We start from the raw sequence: 19,374 nt of genomic DNA on the forward strand, positions 1-19,374 counted from the left end.
GGATCGCAACCCTCAGCATGGTGCCATCCCTATATAGGATCCAAACTCGCGGCTTCACCACTACCAGCACCACACTCTCCCAAGTGAGCCACAGGGCCGACCCAATACCAGCTAATTTTTAAGGCTATGTAAAGTCTTCGGAAAAAGCCTCAATTCTATAAATGGTCCGATTACTACTCTAGTTTGAGCAGAAAGGGTCAACACACAACAAACTGAATTTCTAAATCCAAAAACATTTACATATCAGAAAGGATGCCAATTATTGCCTGATATCTCATTTTGGCACTTTTGAGCCAAAAAGAATTGAACATGTAGGAAGTACCCCCCCCCCGCCCCTCAAGACTCCCTCAGATCATTTTAGGTAAATCAAAGAAAAGCCCAGAGAAGACAATACAAACTGGAAGGGAAAATACACTAGTTAAGTGAACTAAGTGGCAGTATGCTGAAGTCCTTTATCCAAGGACTTTGAACAGAAGCATGACAGAATTAGAAATTCTGAGACTACCAACTAAATTATTATAGACTAGATATGGACATCCTATGCCAAAAAAAAGATGTTTTAAATAAAGTTAAATTCAATAAATCCTGCTTTCTATCAAAGTGAAAGAGCTGAGATTTATTAATGGGGGAGGAAGGAAGAATTCTTTATTAATTCAGTGGGAAATGCCTCCCAGTATTCAGGGAACTGTTTTAGGTGTTTTGCTCCCCCAACTCAATAGCACTAAAGATTTCAAGGAAGTAATTTGTAAATAGTAACATGGCCCACTAAGTAATTTCAAAACACAGGTGCTGTAGTATAATGAATTAATCACTCTCTTTAAAGTTTTTAAAACATCTTTCTCAAGATTTTTGTAAAGCAGCTAATGTCAATAATTCAAGCAGGCTTGAGAAGCAATCTGAAAGGCAATGAAGTAAATGTGTGTGTGCACACATACAGACACACACACACATATACATATATATGTGTGTGCATACATATGGTACGTAATGATGCATAAAATCCAACATCTTAAAAATAAGTTGAAGATGCTAACAAAAGAGATATAATATAGAAAGACATTCAAAAGAAGACAACGAATTTCTAAAAATGCTCCCTTTTAAAGAGAGTAACTGATTTTGGCATTTGGTTATTTCTAGCAGCAGATATTTTTTTGAAAAATTTAACAACACAGTAACAGGTAGAGTGTGTTCAGTGCTAGCAGGAAAAAAATTCTATAAAATGTATCCCAGTAGTCTTATTGCTGTTCTATACACTTTCAGAGAAAAATCACACACTAGGAAAACCAAGTCACTTCCTCCTTACCCCACACAGTACAGCACACTGCACTGTGTAAGGCAGCCAAAAAGACTGCTATGTTTCACCTCTGAGCAGAAATAACTGGAGACACGATTTCGGGGTTTCTGTACAGGGGGAGGGAATGAAGCAATTAGTTGAAATGCTGGGAGCAAAAGGAGTGGGTGCTCTCATCCCACTGCCAACTCAAAGGCCGGAAGCCAACCCCTCAGTGTCCTATCTGCCCTAATGAATAGGGGAAGCGTGAGATTTGCATACCTGCATGTACGTATTTTGAGTTGTGTACAGGTATGTTGCTGTTGTGAGGGAGAAGAGAGGTTAAGATAATAACTGAGGGAAAGAATTAAAATTTATTTTGTTTAGATGTAAGAAGCCCCAAAATTAATATCCCAGAAAAACAGAATTTCTTTCTTTTTTTTTTTTGTCTTTTGTCTTTTTCCGTGTCCGGCAACGGATCGCAACCCTAAAATTTGGATGCACAAGGAGACACCAGGGCCATGTGCCCACAAAGGAAAAGACCATGTGAGGGTGGCTATCTGCAAACCAGAAAGAGACGCCTCAGAATGAAACCAACCAGTCTGATACGCTGATCTTGAAATTTTAGCCTCCAGAACTGTGAGAAAATTAATTTCTGTTGTTTAAGCCACCCAGTATGTGCTATTTTGTTATGGCAGTACTAGCATGCTGGTACAGGAAGAGAGATGAAAACATCAAATTAGTAACATATGTAGTTGGCAAAAGTAACAGCAGCTCATCTGTTCAAGATTGGACTGAGAGCTGTTATAGATTTTGGCCTTGTTGTTAATGAAGCAGGTTAGAGTTCCATCCCTGGTGACACTGAAGGATTATGGGATTGTGGCTATATTGTCCCAGCACATTCCTTCCAATGTATTCTTATCATACTACTGCCTCTCTCTCTCACACAGAAATATGGCTGAAACATCCCTGCAACTCCAACACACACACTCTAACAAGCAAGATCCACGACAAATTAAAAGGATTTCAAGGCACAGCCCAGTGTTGTTACCTCAAATCTTGCTAGAATAACATGACATTTATAAAACTACAACCCACTGGATGTTTGGCACTGCTTGGGAATGGAGAATATGTCCACTAAGAGTCAATACCTTAGGCTGTCAAAAAATCTCAAGCCAGGATTTCTTTTATAAACATTACCTATCTTTTTAAGTTCTACAGTCTAGGAGGTGAAGAAAATGTCTGCTTATCTCCAAGTCTCCCTTTGGCCTAAACACAATAAATGTAAGCCATATGCAAGAATATGTTAAATTCACAGTCAAGGCACATTGATGGAACAGCTCTGCACACCTGGCAAAAAGCCTGAACACTTACATCCTTCACTCTGGGTCACACCCACCCTGAACACACACCTACACAGAGCTCACACTCTACCAACTTCTACCACCTCCAAATCTCAATGCACACTGAAAGGGGGTATTTACAGATTATTTTTTCAGATACCAGTTAAATAGTGTTGCTGTTCACTCTCTCACCCACCTTAGACCATACAAAATTTAACATCTGGAAGGATAAACTCAGCCCCTAACACACATGACAAGGGTGAGCAGTCATCAAGGAGTTCTCAGGCAATGAGGATTTGCCAGCTTCCTCTGAGGTCCAGGCCCTGAAAGACCAACTGTGGTATGTTTGAGTTTCCATCAGGCCTGGTGCTTGCCGGCTGCTGCTATGCTCACTATGAACCCCACAGCCCAACTGTCCTATAAACATCTCGCCCGGGGGCTGAGAGCTGCTTGCCCAGCCTTACGTCTTGCAGCTGAGAATAAGCTGTTAAGAGAGCTGCAGGCTGAATGTTAACGAACACTTGGAGCACAGCTGACCTCTCTCTTCTCCAGGCCAGTGACTGCTCTAAAAAAAAACACACACACATTCACATGAACATAATAAGAATGGGAAGAAAAGCCCAGGTTTTCCTCACCATGTGCCACCCAGCCATGTTTACAATGATCGCAAGTCCTCAGGTTAATCTTCCCCGGCTGAAAACATTCACACGTGCAGTTTACCAGTGTGCAACGGATGGCCTGAAAAATAAAGGAGGAAAAAAAGATCAGCATTTGTTCAAAAGTACTAAATTTTTTCACCATTTTAATAATGCCCACTTTCATTTTTAAAGGCTTTATGTTGGTAACAATCTAGAAAATTTTAAAAATAAATTTTGGTATCATCAAAATCTCTAACACAAAAAGTTAAGAAAACAAAATTCATTCACTAATATAAGGTTTTATATGTCATTCATACTAACCTTTAAATTAGAAACTTATACCAAGCAGAATAAGAATAAAGGATTACATATTCTACACAATGCTGGATTTGTAACAACAGAGATACAGAAGAGAAAAAAAATCCTGCTGCTAATATATATTTCCATTTATCTACCTGGCAATAAAGCAAAAAAAACCCCACAACTAATAAAACAATGTTCCAGTGAAATGTCTGTGAAAATAAAATGTGGCAAACAAATATTATTATTATTAGAATATTACTTTTCTTCTGCTAAATCTCATGTAAATGCTTTGCTAATCTTTCAGATATATTTTGAAAGACAAAATATATGTCTGGTGTCCCGATAAGACCAAGCATATTTCTGTTATTATTTATCACTTCCCTATTCTTTGGGGGCTTTTTTCTTAGATTTTTTTCATTCTATTTTCATTCCTATTTAGAAAAATACAAAACAATCCTTTTATGTTAATGGTGATATCAGAAAATAAGCTTAAACTTTGTTTTTACGTCAGATGTGGAACAGGAAAGCCATTTATGTGAACATTTTATATCTGGAGCAGTAAAACTGTACCCCAGAAAACTGAAAAACTCACTCAAAAATCCTTCATTTCCTTAAAAGTACTTTAAAAAATCATCTTACCAGTTTATATTATAAAGTGAATCCATAGAAAGTAGCATAAATGGAGTATAACTTTTTATGAATAAAAACCTATCTTTAAGAATTGTGCTAAAGCTGACCTATGCTCCTAGACTACAGTTAATAAATTTATCTCATACATTTAGTTCTAATTTGCATAGAAATTCTGAAGACAGAATAGATTTAGTCTGATCATTCACAGATTAACCATCTACTGTAACTATCTGAACTGCCAGGAAAAGATCTCTCTGCAGATTTAGATGCAATCAATGCTTACTGATTTGGGGGTGGAGGGATGGGCATGGAGATACCTGAAACTGCAGTTCTGTGCCTGAAAGCCACAATCAACTTACACAGCTCCAGATGCTCATATTTCTGGAACCATTTATATTTTTATATAAATGGTCTCATTTATGACAGGTAGTATTTTAGATATTGATAACATGGTTGGGATAAATTCCATTTACAGAGAATAAGGCTGAACGGCGTTTTACTGTGTTCCCTATGCTTTGGATCAGGCAAGTTTAAAATACTTCTCTTTCGTTAACTAACATTAAAACTAAGGATCCTTATTCGGTTTTGGATGTTGGAATCCTTACTGCAGATTCCTTTCGTACCACACCCCCATCCCTAATTTAAGGTGTTTACCTCTAGGGAAATATCCAATTGTATAATCTGCCTGGTATTTCAGGGTCTCTCTTCTAGTGTCAATGGTCCAACTGCACATTAGTGAGGTTGTAAAACTTTGCTGTTTTACATTAGTGATTAAAGGAAATTTGTAGATTATAAGGGGAAATATTTCTCCCAAAAGTTCTTATTTCAGTTTCAATGTTTTTTTGACTGAGCAATATATCAAAATATCCCAGGTTAGAATACTTTCTTTAAATAACATGTTTATTAGTTAATGAACTCACAGCTTGATTATACTATGACCAAAATAAAAAGAGTTTAGAGGACAATGTTTCCTCTGAAAACAAGGCAGTTTACAAACTATCCAACTGTAAATTCAGATATGAGAACTATGCTGACATTAAAACATTTATATAATTTGAAGTGCAATAATAAAAGCTTTCATAAAGGCTTAAAAAATATATCCTCTGCTTTACCAAAATCAAGGGAAAAACAATAAAAGAGATAATCTTTCAAGGACAGGTAAATATAAACTTGAGCATAAAAAACAAATACTTTAAATCATTAATTTGATAACATTTAATTACTTCACAACAATATCCTAATATCGTGTTTAAAGCACACTTTCATCAGCTTTAATTATAGCTACATTCAAGACTAGAACAAATTAAGAAATTATGGATTTGCTTAATTTTTGTATATTTATGTTTTCACTGGTCAAATCATTCATTCACTTACTCAACTACCTTATGATTCAAATATTTTCTCTTCCTAAATAACTTCACACAGCTGGCACATTTGAGAATTAAACTTTTCAGATCATCATCCCTTTTTATAAATTCTACTCTTTTTTGTACCTAAACATACAAACTTTAGAACACCTCAACTCCTTTTGTGTATAAACACTTAAGCACTGGAATACCCATTTTGTATTTCTATAAATTCCAGAATGTCTATTTGTTTTAATTTCAGATTTATATAGACTACAATGGTTCCTTAAGGGAATTACATATATTTAAACAATGTGGTCTAAATAAATATTTTGGGTAAGAGACTATTGTGGCTTCAAAGGAAGTTTTATTCTAAATAACATTTTTGAAACAGCATAAAACTTTGACATACTATTTATTCACAACAAAAGAGAACCAATGTGATCACTTGCCAACTCACCCACACTTAAAAAAACATAAATTATTATAAAACTATCAAAGCCAGTTAAGCCTCAAAAATGTACATGCGTTACAACGCAACAATTGGAAAGGGCAGAAACGGATGAGCTTTCATTCTTGTGAGCCCATTCGCTTCTTCCTTCATTCAGCTAATGTCTGAATGCCTCTGACTCTTTTCTGGGCAATCTGAACAAAACCGAGCTGTATGTATTGCATCATCTGAACTACACGCTTTGAAAATCCAGAGATGAGGAAAAGAGCAGACATTCAGTCAGACTGTTCCCACCTATACATGCAGGGATTAGCATTCGGGTCTGGCTAACGCAGACCTCCAGGACCTCTCCAAGACCCTGCCTTGTCCAGGGTGCCTTGTAACTTTTTCCTCAATTCTTACACAACCAGCATTCCCCCAGCTACCCAAGAACAACAACAATAACAAATTTCTTAAGCCTGCAACTTATTAAAAGTAATTATTTCTTTCTGCTTACCTTTACCATGGATTTCTTGAAGGAGAAACCCATGTACCCAGCAACCAATGCTCCCACTTCCTTACCTCCACCTACATTTTAATTCTGCAATCTGGACTGTGCCCCACACATTCCTGAAACTGCCCTCTCTAAGAGGCAATGTCCTAATCACATCTGGTCACCTTCTCTAGTCTCCTTGTCCTCCCAGACTTTGATGCAGCCTGCAGTAGTAACTCTCATTCTTAGGCTGTAGAGACTGACTATTCTAGTTTTCCTGGCAGCAACTTCTCACTCTCTACTATAAATAAATACAGGTGTTTCCCACGGCCAGGCTCTTCATTCTTTAATTTGGCAATTTCATCCACTCCTACAGCTTCAAATATCATCACTATGCAAAAACCATCACTTTGGAGCCAGGCACTGCTTTAAGTGGCAGGAAATGGATGGCAATGTCCCTGTGATAGAGAACTTGACAGTTTGGGTTTGTGAGCAATGAGTTTAGAGGAGAGACCCTAAGAACAAGAAGGAAGCCCTTAAACAGGTTTGAGAATGGCCATCTCTCCCTCTTTATTCCTCTATCTTTTCCTCTATCAAATGCCAGGATTTTTTGTATTTGTTTACAATATTAATCAATTACCTGCTATTATTAATAATAGCTAGTTTTATTGAATATTTGCCATCTTCCAGATATTTTGCCAGTTAGTTTACACACATTAACCATTTTAATCCTTGGAAAATACCATGAAGTTTTTACTATTATTACCTTTATTTCACAAATAAGGAAACTTAGGTAAAGATAATTCACTACCTTGCCTGAAGTCACTCAATTAATGAAGTCACAGATTCAGAAATCAGAGCCAGGTTTGTGTGAGCTCTCCACCTCACTGACTGGGAATCTTGAGTTATAATCCCATTCCCAGCTAGGCACTCATGAGGAAGGTTTCTTTCAAAAATGATTTATCTTTGCCTTTCCTGTCTTCTGCTTTCACTATTAGTCCCATAATTTGAGTCTTTTTTTCTAGACTATTCAAACTGGCTAATTAATCTACCAATTCCTTTTTTCTCCCCATGTCAACGAACATTCTCTCTTCTTGACGTCTCATACTCTTAATCTTTTTGTATGGCATTTTTTTTATTGAGGTTATTTTCACCCTCCTCTCAGCTTCTTCCTACTAGAGTAAAAATAGTGGATATCAATCCTTGCTGGCTAGACAGCACACTCCTCTCACTGGGCCTTCTTGTTGTCAATTTTTTCAAGGTAAGGCTCAGCTCCAGCCACCTTCTAAGCCCCACTGTGCAGTGTTAACTCCTGAATATCTTTCAGATTTCAATTTATGTTATCACTCATTACCTGGGGCAGGTGCTCTGTCTCCCATTCAAGGCAAGTTCCCTATTAGTCTCCTGTATCACACTGGATCTGCACAGCACTCATCACAGGTTATGAATATGATATTCATCTGTGTGATTATTTGATTTGGGTCTTTCTTCCCCTCTAGAATTTAATATATGATATTCATCTGTGTGATTATTTGATTTGGGTCTTTCTTCCCCTCTAGAATTTAAGCTCTATGAAGGTAGACAACATGTCTGTCAGGCTTACATGTATGCTGGCAAACAATAGATGCTCAAAATGAACTTAAAGAAATATATGATTCTCTGAGCCCCTTTACTCTTCTGACATTACAACAGTGTCAGAAGACTTAAATAATGAATATAAAGCACATGGTATCCTGCCTGACAGCAGTAAAAAGCTTGATAAATTACAATCATTTCTGGCCTCGAGAAACTTTCTACATATTATATTGGAATGATTCTTTTTTCTCTTATGATTCTTCTCAATGTGTTAAGTTTTACTCTAATACCTTATAAAACGCTTAATACCTATTTCGTTTTAATGAATAAATCAACACTTTGATACACACACGATACCATATTATTCATACTATAATCCTCTAAAGTGAGCACGAGGATTTAATATTAGAGTTTTTATATGTTTTATATGTTTTAATATTAGAGTTCAGAAATGTTTATGTGTTATACAGCTCTTAAATGATATAGTGGAGAAGGAGACAAATATCTCAATTTCCACTCATTTTATTTCTATTACCTATAGAAAAATGAAGAAAACATACTATTAAAATAAGTAAATTCTAAATATTCATATTCAAACATACTTCTAAAATACACAAACCTAGCTAATTTAGTAAAAGAAATCAAGTTTCAGTCGATAACACTTTCATATTTAAATATTAAATAAAAATGCATTGGAAAGTATTTTGGATGAGTTTCAAAGCTCTACTCAAATAATAAATTCTATTATCACTAAAACTGAACTCTCTTTAGCTTTATATACTCATAGCTGGCTTGAACTCTACAATTATATGTCAATTGAACATCAATCTTCTCATAAAATGACATTTCTTGGGAAAGCACAGATTGTTGCTTCAGTTATTATGTAGAGTACCTCTCAAAAGAACTATACACAGGCTAATTAATAAATCTCCTATTAGCCATTCATTGTTTGGGAACATTTACCCAAGTTATCCAACACAAAATAATAAAAGGCAAAATAAGGCTAAAGGGCAAATACAAACATAAAACACATTCTGAAGGAACAATCACAGTAAGAGTTTTTAAAAAACTACAAGTAAAACTCATTTTATTTCTGGGTTTTGTCCTTCCACACACACAAAAACCTATTCTCAGTGAGCTCCCTTCAAGAATTCATTAACTCTGGCCAATCTCCCATATATAACTAAAAATCTTTCTTAAATCTACTTTCTCCTTGTTCATTTCTGGGGAGGATAGCAAAATATATAACTTGGATTATGAAATTTTACTTGAAGCATTTAAAAATGTTTAATAGTTAAGTACATGACCTACATCAAAATTAAATTATAGAAAAAGCTAAACATTAATATAGCATCCATTCTGTCCCACCAGTTTCTGCTATAAATGTAGGTGGTATAATCTAGGTGTTTAAATTAATTGGCTGTAATGATTACCAGTGACGAGGTTCACCTTTTTTATTTTTAACAAGAACAAATTCCTTATTAAATTGAATCTTCTACTTTGAAAGTCACATATACATATCATAAATATGTAAAGCTGGCAAAATCTCTATGAGGATACAAAATAGTCCATGTTCTTATTAACTCTTACTAATTCATCACTGCATATATTATTCACCTCTGAACATACACACATATCCCAGAAGGAAAGTATGCACAGTGGCAAAGGTCAAATGTATCTTCTTAATGGGCAGAAAAAAGTATTCTTCAAAGATTTGTATTATAGGGGAAAAAACTGGAATAGAAAATTATCTGTAATGAATCTGGAAGCAAATTATTCAAGGATTGCCACTGCAATAATTATAAAGTAACAGCTACTAAACATTGTGTATGAAGAGAGTAATCTTGTTTATTACCAAAAAGACGGAACAAGCACATTTATATATGAGATCCTAAGAAAGTACTTCAAACATAGCCAAAAAGACTCTAAAGAACTCACATGACAGTAATGGTGATTAAGTCAGCAAGTGTCTCCCTGTATAATTTTCAGGACACTTTTTTCCCTTCTGTTTTTATATGGCTGACATGCAAAACTAATTGAAAAGAAGTTTTAGTTAGTTAAGACTTGAAAAATCTTTATGATATTGCCTTCATAGAAGAAATCAGTTTCCTAAATTTGGCTAAGTCACGATGTAGCTTGAGCAAAGAAATTCTGCATTTTTTTTTATTTTTTGCAAGGGAGATAACTACTGAGCTTACTTATGACCAACATGAGCTATACCACTGCATAGGAAATTTACTTTTACTTGGTTACAAGACTCATGCATAATAAAAGTAAAGGAATGGCCACCTGTTTACTGTAGGATTTTGTAATCAGGTATCAAAACCAGACAAGAAGATATGAGTTGGACAGACATAAAACATGGACCAAAAGATACATGGTTTTAAAGATCCTACAAAGTTTTATGAAGAACTTAAAATGTCTACCTAACTCCGACCATAAGACTATTAATATAACCTACAGTTTTATTAAGGTGGGTATGTTTTCTGTATTTATACAAAGAAACACACAAATCCGAATGGTCAATGCACACAGGGTTCAAAAGAAGTGATTATCAGTGACTATAAAGCTTAATTTAAAAGTTAAGGGCCCAAAGAGTCTTAAATGATAATGTAAACACCTCTATCCATAATGTATTTATAATAACAGCAAATAAGAAACAATGAAGTTATTCTGTCTGTTTAAAAAAAAAACCCATTCAAAAATTCATATAATGGAAAAGCATGGCAATAGTATGTAGTTTGTTTGGTAGTTAGATAACTAGAAAATAAAAACCAATTAACCTTTCAAAAAAAGTTTCCTTACATTCTAAATGTTTTTAGTCATATGAAAAAATAGCAAGCTGGTAAAAGTAATCGTTTTGCTGTATGTATATGCTCTAAAATTTTTTGATATCTTCTCAACAGAAAGCACATTAGATCTTGTGATTGAGTCAGAAGACTTGAAAACACGTGGGTTTGCCCAGACTCACTACAAAGGCCAGATGCCACTGGTTTCAACAGTGGACAACATGGTAAAGACAAAGAGCGGGGCAATTCAAAGATGGTTGAAACTTCAACAAAGCACCATAAGGAAAAAAATTACAAAGCAAGGAAATACATCATCTTCACAATAAACACACCCAAAATAACTGAAAGAGATTCACTGAAAAAGATGACCTTTGAACACCATTTACTGTACAAATCAGGAAATTTAAAACCTCATTTTTTTAGTTTCTCCTAAAAAATACTATCCCTCCATCAACTGACAAATGGATAAACAAAATGTGGTATGTTTATATAAGGGAATATTATTTGGCCATAAAAAGTAATGAACTACTGATATACACTACAAAATAAATGAGCCTTGAAAACATTATGCTGAGTTGAAGAAGCCAGTCACAAAAGACCACATGTTATATGATTCCATTCATATGAAATGTCCAGAACAGGGAAATCTGTAAAGAAACAAAGTAGATCAGTGGTTGCCTAGGGCTTGGGGTAAGGGTGGCAGTGGGGATGACAGCTAAAAGGTATGGAGTTTCTGTTTGAGGTGATGAAAATGTCCCCAAAATGACTGTGGTGGTAATTGCAGGTAACTGTGAATATACTAAAATACATTGAATTGTATACCTTAAATAGGTGGAAAGCATGGGATGTAAAATATATCTCAATAAAGCTGTTGAAAAAGGGGAAGGTTGAGGAGGAATCCCATTGCACCACCTACTTTCTTTCAGTGGTGTTCAACCATTTAATTCCACAAGATATCATTCCCCAGGAGACAAGATGTGGCATTATCTTTCACCCAGTCAGTCTTCAATATACAAATGCTAAATGAATGAATAAATGAAGGGTGAATAAACAAAAGAATTTCACTACTGCCTAAATCTGAGAATCCCTTTTACTTTGAAAGTATTAATGCCTAATAGATCTATTTAAAAACTGACAAATCCACTATTTTTCTATCAGGAAAATCTAGGACATCCTTCAAAAATTTGGGCCTAATAAAACAAGAACAAAAACTCTCAGTTATAATGCTCAACAATACTAATCTTAAGGTACTAATAAACTCTAAGAGAAATTGCTAAAAACTGACAGTGGTGAATTCTGTCTTATATATGACCAAAAACATTCCTCAATTTACCGTGATGAAAAATTACTTCAGCAAAACTCAAGAAACAAATTTTGTTTACAAGAAGGGGCAAAGAGGTAAAATCATAAAATTCTGGGTATATGTTTAAATATGAGTATGAATGTTTCTATGACTGTATGAATATTTAAATACAAACAGTGAGATGGCAACACACATAAAGCACATAAATTTTCCCATAGATCCAATGAGCATCTGTAGTCATTACCTTACGATCACAACCTACTATCAATCGACATAAGGAAATCCCCATTTAAATAATTTAGAAGTTCAGAGTAAAAATCAACAGCAGGGTATAGCCAATTATATAAGGAAAATACCCATGCTTCTATGTCATCAAAGCATATGCAAGCTTTGGAGAGCATGTGTTATTTATTTATTTATTTTTCCAGTTAAATTAGGCCTATGGTAGTACAACCTATTTTGTTAGGAAATTAGTAATATTACAAAAACAAACAAGAAGTAAAAAGGCATTTCAATTTGGGCAAAAACATTTTATTTTCTTATTTAACACTTTACACTGAAGATATTCCATTTATTACCTGTATGCTTACAAATTTTACAGACTATTTAGGCAGCTGTGATAACATAACTAGGAAGGAAATACTCTTTCCATGAACATACCAATCAACTAATTGAAGATAAGAGGTTAGGACACATAAACAAAAAAACACATTTTAACTAAACTCAGTCTAAATTTACCAGAACACATAACTTTATATAAGGAGGCAAAGCATCTCTGATATCATATGAATGCTTAGTAATAATCTAGTTTCACCTTAATGTTCAATCAGCAATTCTGTATTCCATTGATATACATTTTATTCATTGTCACTAATGCAATTTGAAAGGTGGTAATATGATTACATTTCTCTGTGGCATTCATGAAAACAATTACTAATATAATATGATAGGGAAGACATTAATAAAGAAAGGATTTTTAATGAGATGCAAGAAGACTTATAAACCTTGAAGCACTTTACAAAGAAACTAGTCCTTATTAAGCAAGAAGCAAGACATGATAAAACCTAAGTTCTGGTATTTCAAAAGCATCTCCAGTCCTGGGAAGAACACTTGGTTTGCGTGATGATCCCATACTTTGGTGATCAAGCAGAAAGGAGTAACCCAAGATTTGTCCCAACTTGTGCCAAATGTAACACATCATCCTAAGTCAATGACACCTTTCCTTCCCAGATGGCATGGGAAGGACTCCTTTAAGAAAGGAATTCTTCCAAATCTTTATCCTCTTTAATATAAAAAGAGCTGGTTACATTATCTAAAATGCCAGAGCACTGTAATCAATCCATTTACCAAGCAAGAGTATAAGGTAGATGACCTTTTAACTAAATTTACTCCTCTAGGTTTGTGAAAAAATTTACCGTGAACCAACAAGGAACAAAAGTTTTTGCATTTTAGAATTCATCATTTTGAATAACAACTGATTACTCAGGCCAATTGAGGCAGCCTCTGTGAGACTAATATTATTCCATGTTTTCACAATGCCATGAAGCTCGCATAATATTTCAAACACATTCTCATTTAATTATCAAAATCCCTGAAATTAGAGATTTTTCAGACAGCAGAAAATGAGGCTCTGAGATGCCTGTAAATGGCCACAGCTAGTAATCCAGGGCGTTTTGCATTCTGCCTGAGTATGAGAGGAAAGGAGAGGAATAATCCCTCTTGCTACCCTCCTCCTCAATGAGATTTCCTCACATGTTTTTCAGTTCCAATAGGAGTGAAAAAATATGACTGAACAGGAGATGTGAATGAAACTACACACAGAGGGAGAAGGACAGGTAAAGGTTTAAGTAACTTGAAAAAGTTGGGGAAACTAAGTAAGCAGTTAACAACTTACACTAGGATTTTCTACAAAGTGGTACATTTTAAATAAAGTGACTAAGAACAATATTTTATGGAGCCTTTAAATGGTTATATTAAGAAATGCCAAAATCTGAAAGAAGACAAGGTACTCCCAAGAACACTTGATTTATTATACATAGCATCCTACTAAATACTGTCTTGGAATTACCCATTAGTAAATATATCTCAACAAACATTTAATGCCTTCCATTGTACATATAACTGTGCATCATTTTTGTCCCTGATAATAAAAGAATATGTTTCTTTGCCTAAAAGCAGGTATCACTGCAAGAACCATACCTATTACAAATAATAATAGTGATATGATGAACAGTCTACGTTCCCCCTTATACATTATTTATGTTAGGTCATAAATTCCCCAGGGGTCTGTGCTGAGACCTGGACGAGCTTCATTAGAGCTTCATATAAATCAGTGAGGGTACATCTTGATTTTACCAGTGGCTAGAGTCTGGAATTTTTCAAGTGAAACCAGTCAGGTAATAACATTTTTAAGAAACATAAACACAATGTTATCATTTCTTCTAAAAGGTGGTTTCTTAAATTCAAAGGGCTAAATTCACATACTCAAAGAAATCCCACAAATTTCTATGAAATCCATAAGCATCTGAGAGTAAAATGTGCCCTAGAGTGTTGAAAATACATTATTCTCTTTTCTCTTTTAAAGACTAGTTGGTTTAAAAGACAGAGAGACATATACTTACAGAGAAAGACAGCAAGGAACAGACCATCTAGTTGCTAATAAATGCTTCAACATCACTCTGCAAATTGAGAGAACTATGCAAGGCTTGTCAGGAACTTTGAGCTAATTCGTGAAAATTAAGAAATAAATAGAAAGCCTTGTGGAAAAAAAGGGAGTCTTCCAGAACAATGTTAATGTCATCTTGGGCATGTGGACTGGGTTCACATGTGTGTCAGCTGAATCAACATAATGGACTATAACAGCTTCGAAGCAGCTAATATGGTCCACTGGGTCAATAATCCGTGAACTAAGAAGGATTTACTTGATAGACTATAAATGGTTCATAAGAACTGAAGAATCACTCCATCAGATCAAAAATCTAATTTTCATATAGTGCCTTTCTACAAATTAGCCAAAATAAAGTAATGGCTCTGAAGGACTTCAAGGTCTATCAGTTAAAAATTCATGTTTCAAAGAACAGTGTAGAGGAAGAAGTAAAAATTAAACATCTAGGGGGGTGAGGGGGGACGGGTGGGTGAACCAACCTATTTAAGGGGAAAAATACATTTTATTAAGGAAAGCTAATACACAATGTGAATATTCAAGAGGCTTTTCATATTTTTCTACAGGTAAGTAAATTTATGACATAAACAACTGAAACACACACATATATGCATTCTAATTCTCTCTCTCACACATACTCATCTACACACACTATCACTTAGTAAATTAAAAAAACCCTATTTCTAGGATAGCAACATATCAAAATGAAGATTTATATTTTATTTTTGCTTTTTTACACCATATGTATCATGGGTCTATGGAAACGTTTGGGACAGCATATGGTCATTGACAAACTCATCTTCACTTATGGAAGAGCAGGCAGAAGAAACTACAAAAGGTAAATAGTAAAATCTATAATAACGTTTTCAAAATTTAAGAGAGCGAGGAGGTTGATTCCCTGGCTGCCAAAACTTACATAGCCAGTGCTTACAGACAACTGCAACTTCTGCCTTTTTTAGACTGGAGAAATAGGAGCCTTTATCCTGTATTTGTGAATTTCATTAGGTGATAGTAGCTGTAGATTAATTTTTTTAAATGTAAGCCTATCTATGTGAATAATTGTATTTACTAAGTTCATGGCAACAAAGAAAAGCAGAGAAAAATGCTCCAAAAATATAACAGGCTGTAATTAGAATTCTTAACAAGAAAGAATTCCTTTACTAGGGAAGAAACTTTGATCTATCACCTCTCTCCTAAAATGCTCTTAGCTTCTCTTCATCATAAGGATAACAAGAAGGAATCGTTTCTTTTTCTTTTTACAGAAGTAACACTGAATAAAATAATCTTTGATCTATCACCTCTCTCCTAAAATGCTCTTAGCTTCTCTTCATCACAAGGATAACAAGAAGGAATCGTTTCTTTTTCTTTTTACAGAAGTAACACTGAATAAAATAATAGATGTTTTTACATCAAACTATATTAGCTATTGACATAAGCTTGGTACTCTTAACTTTTACACAAAAGAAAGAAAAATTCCAATAACTCTGAATACACAGATGAAACTTTTTTCTGTGGCTACGGCCATGTACTATTATGTGTAACTGCTTGTTTTTTAAAAAAGGCTTATTGGTGCTCTCTGAAGGATTTTCTTTTATACATAGCTTTATCCTATAATTTTGTCCCTGTTGGGCACGCTGCCTAAATTTAAACACAAACAGTCAAGCAATGAAGAAACATTAACACATTTACTGTGAACAAAAACTCCCAGATGTACAGTGAAATTTTAATACATTTCAACTTATCTCTTTTACTAATGGGGAGAGTACAAACCCTGCAGGAATTCGCTCTGCAAACTGGTAATTACAGTAGACTCACTTTTTTATAATGCATATGTATAGTCAGGCACAAAAAAACCCTGGCTGCCCTTTTGATGTAGGTTACAATAGAAATGTTTTTAAAAATTATGAAAATCTACAGCAATTCTAAAGGAATGCATTATTTCATAGAGAAGTGTCCATTAACTCAGCACGTGGACACAAACAGTCATATATTTAGATATTTGCTTCACACACCAGAAGGCACATGGTTTATATGCATGTGTTTTTATGTCTTTCCCCTATAATCTTAGTGTGCAGAATAAATCTGCTCCTATTTGTACAAAGCTAGTTGTGATTTTAAATATCATAATTTATTTATCACATAAAGATTATATCTTTCATTCCATGCCTGGTTTTCTTATTTTGTCCCCTCCAGTTTTGAGGATTTAAATCTATATTTTGAGATCTCATAGAATCTCTTCATTAAATAATTAAGAACTGCAAAACAGTAATTTGTCTCTCAGTATGGTCATATATGCTTGTGATGAAAGAGACCTTAAGTGCACACCTGAAGAAAACAAGAACTATGTACTATAATATTAATAGTAGCAAAGATAACTGATAGAAATGAAGTAAAATCTTTGTTACTATTCACATCACCTGCTAAACAATTTATTTGTCACATTTTTGGTTCCATAACAACTTTCTAAGAAATTGAAATCTAGATTGCTAAAAGACTATCAATATATAATTTATGTTAAACTCATGTTTCTAGGTATTATCATGCTGAGGGGGGAAAAATGAAAGCCGATGAAGATTTTAGTGGACATAACCTTGGTAAAATTATGTGAATTTTCTAAAAAGATGAAGTTGTGAAAAGCCTTTTATGAATAAGTATTATCTACAAATTCCAGGGATAACTATCTGAAAATGGAAACTACAAAATTCACAGCACGTATTTACTATCAAAATATGCAAGTTGCTGTAGAGAAATCACTGCCTGGTTATCCAACTTCGGATAACAGTGACAAGAGGTAAACATTCTTGGTATACTTGGCTATGGCAGAATGGACTCAAAATTACAGGCAAAAGACATTTTAGGTACTCTAGAATAACTGCATACCTTATTCTAAGGCAACATGTCTACTTGTTTTTCTAGGCTTATTAATAACAGTAACATTCTAAATGTAAGCCCCCCTACATTCCCACCTTCTCCTCCACCATTACTATGTCTCAACTTCCAAAGGTTACTTTTATCATAGTGTGCCTGAAACCAAAAAAACAAATTTGTCATGGCTCAATAGCCAGGCATTGGCTCTGTCGTAGGCAATAAATATATCCTTGGGCAACTGCTCCTATCTGGAAATTAAATGACACACTTTCCAGTTTTTAAAAAGCCAAACACCAAAATACGTATTTTTTTTATTATAGGATATTATTTCCTTAAAGTCAGTTTTTGCAGTTGCTCCTTTTCTTGCTTGATCTAAGTGTTACCAGAAATATCAAGTAAGTTGTGGCTTAAGAATGAATAAATCAACAACAGAAGTATACCTCAAAGGACAGCTACATATAAAACTTCAGTCTCTGCAATATCCATTCACACTATATAAACACAACTGAACATTAAAGAGTGGCACCTTTAAAATGTATATGATCTGTCTTAGCCAATGAAGGCACGAATGCTTTGTCTAAGAGTCTACTACTCCAAAGACAGTGCTGGAAGTCGTGAAACACAAAAAGATAAATAAATATACCTCCTGCTCCCTTATAAATGAATTAGGAAGGCAAAGTGATCAGGGATGTGAGCTTATTATCAACCATATTAAGGAACTTGAAGGGTTAAATCATAACTTATGAGTTGTAGAGATTTATAACTTTCTTAGCATCAAAAGGAAATAAATTCAATATTCTCTCTCCTTTGCTGCAAGGCACATAGATGGCTATATGTGAATGAAAGCCTGTATAGCAGCCTGTCATGACAAAATGCACACACCCTTCTAACACCTTCTCCAAATGAATGGGTCCCTCAACTTGTCTTTAAGTAAAGGTAAAAAGTAGTATGAGGAAGTCAATTTGCATACTCTGCACAGGCTGATGAAATCCTCCCAATCTGCTTTCCTGCTCCACGAAGGAATATAATGGTTAGACTATTATAGAATTTTGGTCAATAGGTAGATAATATGAAAAACAAGTAATATAATAAGATATGCCCAATACTTTCATATGCCTGAATTTTTCATTGATGATTTAGAGGGCATTTCCATACGTTGTGGTGGTTTCATTTCTTCAATACAACTACTGTAGGACAAGCCAATGTGTTATTATATGAGCACACACAAAGCAGCTTTGGTGGTCTATGAAGAACGATAAAGGAAGACAGTGGCAATCAACAAAGTCTCACTGCATTTATCACTCACCCACACTTAGAACCCTGATGTGTAAGAATCCTTATCTAGACTACATTACGTATCTTAAATAATCCAAGAGGGACCCTAAATACATGACCACAGATACTGCTATTCATGAAAGTGGACATCAGTTAGATTTCTGCAAAGCACCTCATAGTTTGTAACATGGCTGTTTCCTACCCAATTTGCACAATTAGTATGTTCCACTTGAGTGAACCATAAATAGATCAGGAAAGCACAATTCAATATGATTTTCACTGAAACATTATCTGAATATCCATAGAGCTGGCAGTAAGCATGCTTTAATGTTTTATGTTTGATCATATCCAGTAAGTGTGAAGCTATTATTTTAATTGTAAAATATATTACCTGTGTTCAAGTTAACACCAAGACACAGCTGCCGGATGGTATGCCTCAGAAAAAAGTA

At 34.6% G+C, this 19,374-nt stretch overlaps 1 pseudogene; it reads right to left on the reverse strand.

Moving 5' to 3' along the window:
• Positions 1 to 3,077: 3,077 nt before the first annotated feature.
• LOC103588933 overlaps positions 3,078 to 19,374 on the reverse strand; it is a 166,938-nt pseudogene continuing 150,641 nt past the window's right edge.

The sequence above is a fragment of the Galeopterus variegatus genome, unplaced genomic scaffold (assembly GCF_000696425.1).
Source record: "Galeopterus variegatus unplaced genomic scaffold, G_variegatus-3.0.2 Scaffold628, whole genome shotgun sequence".
Lineage (NCBI taxonomy): Eukaryota > Metazoa > Chordata > Mammalia > Dermoptera > Cynocephalidae > Galeopterus > Galeopterus variegatus.